Genomic DNA, 6,406 nt, shown 5'->3' on the forward strand with positions numbered 1-6,406 from the left:
CGTCTAAGGCAGATGGTAACAGGAGGCAGGGGACACGATGTTTACCCAGGTTTGGGCCCTCTTGACGGAGGTAATACCCTACGTCCTACTTGATTGTTCTTGATAATATGAGTAGTACAAGAGTTGATCTACCACGAGATCGAAGAGGCTAAACCCTAGAAGCTAGCCTATGGTATGATTGTCGTTGTTCGTCCTCCGGACTAAACCCTCCGGTTTATATAGACACCAGAGGGGGCTAGGGTTACACAGAGTCGGTTACAGGAAAGGAGATCTACATATCCGTATTGACAAGCTTGCCTTCCACGCCAAGGAGAGTCCAATCCGGACACGGGATGAAGTCTTCAATCTTGTATCTTCATAGTCCAACAGTCCGGCCAAAGGATATAATCTGGCTATCCGGATACCCCCTAATCCAGGACTCCCTCAGTAGCCCCTGAACTAGGCTTCAATGACGATGTGTCCGGCGCACAGATTATCTTCGACATTGCAAGGCGGGTTCCTCCTCCGAATACTTCATAGAAGATTTTGAACACGAGGATCGTGTCCGGCTCTGCAAAACAAGTTCCACATACCACCATAGAGAAAATAATATTTCCATAAATCTAATCTGCTGACGTACCCCGTAGTGTGACATCACACCACAGCCAGGTCTTTATTCGAATCATTTTTCATAACCAATCTCAGCGTGTTTCGCGAGGCGATTTCCTTGGCACGTCTTGTCGAAGCAGAGATCGTGTCCCCTTTATTACGGGATTCTCATCAATACGGACGTGGGTAACCCAACCGTGCCTATTGGTAGGACTCCTAGATCTTAGGCAAGTCCCAAACGGCCATGAGGAGGACGCTTGATATTCACCCTCTTTATTAAGGGGACAAGGCCTTTTTATCTCGATCTTAATCGAATCCGCCTCCCACCTCGAGTTCCAACACCCAAAGCTCAGGCACTTCGGACCTTCAACTATGTCCGGATCCAACCTTCAAGGTCGGTGGATGCCTTCCTCTGTCATGGAGGAGGACATCAAGAAGTTGAGGGAGGCCAGATATCTGACCGCCGAAATTTCGCATCGGCTCCCTGCCCGAGGGCAAGTCGTCCCTACTCCCGAACCCAACGAGAGCGTCGTGTTCGTCTCCCACTTCCTCCGAGGACTAGGCCTAGCTCTGGATCCCTTTGTTAGGGGTCTTATGTTCTATTACGGGCTAGATTTTCACGATCTGGCCCTGGATTCCCTTCTTCACATCTCGACATTTATTGTCGTATGTGAGCCTTTCCTCCGCATTACCCCTCACTTCGGCCTGTGGCTCAAGACCTTCGATGTGAAGCCGAAGATGTTCAAGGGGCAGCACACAACGTGCGGAGGCGCTTCAATAAGCAAAATTGCTGACGCTCCATGGCCTGAGGGTTACTTCCCAAAGGTGTCCGGATTGTGGCAGCAGGAGTGGTTCTACATCACAGCTCCCCGAAGTGCCAAGTGGGTAGCTGCCCCCACCTTTCGCTCAGGCCCCCCACCACAACTGATGTCATGGATCAGCAGGGGGCTGAGCTGGGGCCCAGCCAAGGACGTGCCAATACTGCGAAGCCGTATTCGAGATCTCTTTGAGAGAGATTTCAGTCTGGTTATGGTAGTGCAAGTTATGCTAGTTCGTCAAGTCCAGCCTTGCAAACGCCGGCCCCTTCGCATGTGGGAATTCAACCCGGAAGGACCACGAGCTATTCAACATTTTCTCGGCATGACGCACGAAGAGATGTACACATTGTTCTTCGGACCACAAATAATGTGTCCGGGCATTACTGAGGATGCGGGTCTGAGCTGCAATCGCCCGGATAGCCAAGTAAGTAGCCCCGCATCCGAACACACTGTCTGTTTATTTATCGCAACATTTCCCTAAAAAAGCCTCTCTTTGACCCAGGATTGGATAGCGAAGGCAAAGTTGATCAGGTGTTCGGCCCCCCTCCCTGAGACCTCACCAAATCCCGTGCTAACCAGGATGCTGGAGATCGTGCCTTATCAAGCGCCCTCAGGAGAAGATAAAGGGGGAACAAGGAGGCTAGCGCCTCCGCGAAGGAGGTTAGCCGGGGGGAGGAACTGAAACTTCCTCTCCCCAGGGACGGAAGAGAACCGCCTCTGAGGACCCGGAGACAACGGTCTCCAAACGGGGGAAGAAATCTCCGCCGGAGGGTCCTGCCCTGGGGGATACCCTGGCCGCACTATGCCCTCAAGGGGATCAGCCCTCCACCAAGCTGTAAGTAAAAGGGTAAATGCAAATATCTTGCTTTACCTCTGAGGAAAATAATCGTGGCATTTATCTTGCAGTTTGGATCTTAGCCCTTCTCAGCAGAGCTCGTCTTCAGGGATCTTCTTCCAGAGATGATGGAGAGCGAAACGCCTCCCCCTGCCATACCGCCTCATGAGACGGGTGACCCCGAGGTGTCGTCGCGGAGGGTTTCTCTTGATCCGGCAAGGCCAGAAGGTAGTCCTATGGCCACCCGAAGTCCTCAGTATCCGACTCTTGAAGAAAGCAATCAAAATAGTCCGGCACTGTCTGGTGTGCGGTCGGACGTACTGAGGGATCTGCTAGAGCAAGCGGCTATCTCAGAAGAGCACCGCACATTGATGGGTACGGTGATTGAAAGGATTTCGTCCGCTGAAAGCGGGTTGCATGAAGCCTTTATGAGTCTACTGATGGGTTTTTAGGTACACGAAATGATGTACATTTTTGACAGTACCGCACATTTTTAGATGTACCCTGTGTAGATAGTAGCCCCTGAGACTCTGGTTGTCGTCGAAAATGGCGGCAAACAGAGGATCGTAGTCCCAGGTAATAACCAGACCGCCTTTATGTGTAGGTGGTTGAATCTCCAATGGCTAGTCGGACTGATGGGTTTGCCTAACTAAGGCGGCAACTGGATGTGGCAGATGCCGACATCGTGCTTGTTAACAAGCGGCTTGACGAGGCACATGGTAGGTGATTTTTCTGGTGATTGTCACATAGTAAGAGCAGCATGATGCCAGTATCTTTAATATGTTGTGACTGCAGATGGAGCTGCCACCGTGGAGACCCTTCGGGCAGAGCTTCCCCGAGCCAAGGAGCAAGCAAGGAGTAGTAATGCGGCCTCTTTAAAGGCGACAGAAGAGTTAAGGGCCGAACAGGCCGCGCATTGCGAGAGCAAAGAAAAATAGCCAAGATGGCTGTAGAGTTAAAAGATGCTTCTGACCGTTACCGGCTTCTTGAAGGAGAAAACCGGGTGAAGGCGACAGACTTGGAGAAGGCCCGGGTGGCTGCCAGGGAAGCCCGCTCCAAAATTAGAGCGACGAAGGAGGAGCTGAATCAAGCTGCGGATATCGTTTCTGGGAAGCCCTTCTTGTTGTGGACTAAGTTCGGAGATCCGAAATATGCTCCTCTGGACCGGCTATGGAGTTCCGCGGACGAGTACATCGATTTGGCTGCAAGTGCTGCTGATGTGGCCGAGTACTTCAAGGATCGGAAAGGTCCTGAAGTGGAGAAGCTGTTCTGGTCACAGTTTCACGCTCCAGTCTGTCCGCTGTTGCTGAATGAGCGATTGACCGGTTGGGCCGAGCTCCATAGATTATCCGGACTTGCCATGAGGTCCGTTGTGGATCATTTGAGGTCAGGAGGGCCAAGGCCGAATAGCTACTTTAGCTTAGTGCAACAATTCCTTGGTGATGTGCCACACATCGATGCTGTAAAGAGGTCGGCGTGCATAGAAGGCTCGCGGATGGCCCTTGCCCGTGTCAAAACATACTGGGCGGAGATGGATGCCACCACTATTGCGGCACAGGGTTTGTCCATAGGCCGAGTGGCTGCCGGGCACTACTTTGAAGAAGTTCTTGAAGGCGCTCGTTCGGTAGAGGTTCAGTGCTCGAAGAATATTATGTTTGAGTGACATGTATTCCCATTGTAAAAACAATGTTTTATTGAGTTTATCAAGGTTGTATTTATACTTTTGCCCGAAAGTGCTATGATGCCTCCTGTGCGGCCGTTTATGTATATATGTATATAACCTGAAAGATGGCAGTCGTCGGCTTCAGCCCCCATGCATATAATGCGGGGGTGTTCGCAGAAGACGCATGTTCACACTTGATCCAACGTCTTGGTCCATTAAGGAGGTGATAGCGCAGCGAACTAGGCAATCGGACTATAATGCTTTAACACTTTCACTTAGCCAGAGGAGTTTGACAGTGGGGCTACTATATAGCCCCTGGGGGCTCCGCGCTCATCTGAATTCGGGGCGCGTACATGCCTGGCTGGGAAACGGCCCTTCGTTAAGGCGGAGGAATCCCGAAGATTCCGCTAGGTCATCGAGTGCTTGACAAGTCTCACACTATATCATGACAGTCAGTTTTCGGCTTTCTCTACTGAGGTGCTCGTCCGGATGAACCAGGGCACAATCGCAGTAGTTCTCCTGGTGCTGCCTTAGCCGATAGAGCGGAACGTAAGGTAGGAAAACACAGGAGCCGGGCAAACCCAACATTTGACCAAAGACATGATTCGGAGCTGATGCATATAAGGCCAAACTCATGACGCCGAACACTCCCTAAGGTATTCGGTCTTTATGATGTAAACCGGGCTTAAACAGTGCCCTTTGTAATAAGCCCCTGGTGTCCAGGTACGTGCAATATTCTGACGTGGCCACATGCCAATACGTCAGCATCCTTCTCAATTGTACTGAGAATCCGGGGGATGTGTATCAACAAGAGACGGTAAAAAAGGTTTACGCAGGGTCTTAATCTAAAAATAATCCTTGAAACGGGTCCCTGCTGCATGTCTGCGCCTGTGTCTCCGTTGTGCCGTATCCTGGACGGGTGTAGCATGATGGTCATCTGTAAAAGATAGGAACTTAGTTGAAAAGTTGTCGTGCAAAAAGGTAGGTTATACTAAATAAACCATGTACAGTTCAGGATGAGGAAGGTTGAGCCTAATTGTCACTTGTTTACACGCGTTGAGCCCCTTGTATTGTTATAGGGGTATAGCCATCAAACCTGCATCAATTATATATAGCTGCACCGGACTCGTCTAACTGTGTCCATGGTCTTAACGACCTGTTAGATGCTCTAGTTGGTGAGGCCGTCTAGTGTGCGGCTGCCAGGGCGGCTGCACGGTCTTCCGCGTGCAAGGAGCACTCAATATTTCCATTTACTGTAATGATGCCACGTGGACCGGGCATCTTAAGCATGAGAGAAGCGTAATGCGGTATTGCGTTAAAGCGAGCGAAAGCTTCGCGTCCGAGTAGTGCTTGATAGCCACTTTGGAACGGAGCGATGTGGAAGGTTAATTTTTCGCTACAGAAGTTATTGGGAAAGCCGAATATAACCTCTAGTAGCAGGGAGCCCGTGCAATGGGCTTCTGGGCCTGGCGTTACTCCTTTAAAGGTAGTATTGCTATGGCTGATTTTTGTTGGGTCTATCCCCATTTTGCGGACTGTGTCCTGATATATCAGGTTTAAACTACTGCCACCGTCCATCAGGACTCATGTGAAGTGGTATCCGTCAATTATCGGGTCTAACACCAAGGCAGCCCATCCTGCATGCCGGATACTTGCCGAGTAATCCCGATGGTCAAAGGTGATCGGTTGGGACGACCAGTGGCAGAACTCCGTGGTGATAGGCCCTGGGGCATGTGTCTCTAGGAGTGCCGCTTTGTTTCTCCCCTTTATCACATGTAACACGTTTACTGTTTTGACTTCTGGTGGGAATTTCTTCTGTTCCCCAGTGCTTTGCTTGCGAGGCTGGTCCTTGTCTTCGCTTGGTGTATCCTGCCCCTTGTGTTCGGCGTTGAGTTTGCCAGATTGCTTGAAGACCCAACATTCTCTATGGGTATGATTTGCAGGTTTATCGGGGGTGCTGTGGATCTGACATATTTTGTCCAGAATCTTGTTTACGCTGGCCAGTTCGTCTCTGTTGCCTTTGGAGGGCAACTTTTGCTGACCTGGCCGGGAGCTTCTGAATCCGGCGTTTACCGTCATGCTCTTCGGGCTGTCTTATTTATTCCGGCACTTGTTTTTGCTGCGTCATGGTTTCTTGTTTCTGTCCCTGACTTCGGATGTACTTGGGTCGCTAGTGCTGCATCGGGCTAACCAGCTGTCCTCGCCTGCGCAAAAGCGGGTCATGAGGCTTGCTAATGCTGCCATTGTTCTCGGCTTTTCTTGGCCGAGGTGTCTGGCGAGCCATTCGCCTCGAACGCTGTGCTTGAAAGCTACTAAGGCTTCGGCGTCTGGACAGTCGACTATTTGGTTCTTTTTAGTGAGAAACCTATTCCAAAGCTTTCGGGCTGACTCTCCGGGCTGTTGAGTCATATGACTTAAATCGTCTGCATCCGGTGGTCGGACATAGGTCCCTTGAAAATTTGCCCGAAAAGCGTCTTCGAGCTCTTCCCAGCTTCCAATGGA

Source organism: Triticum urartu, chromosome 1 (genome assembly GCF_003073215.2).
Source record: "Triticum urartu cultivar G1812 chromosome 1, Tu2.1, whole genome shotgun sequence".
NCBI lineage: Eukaryota > Viridiplantae > Streptophyta > Magnoliopsida > Poales > Poaceae > Triticum > Triticum urartu.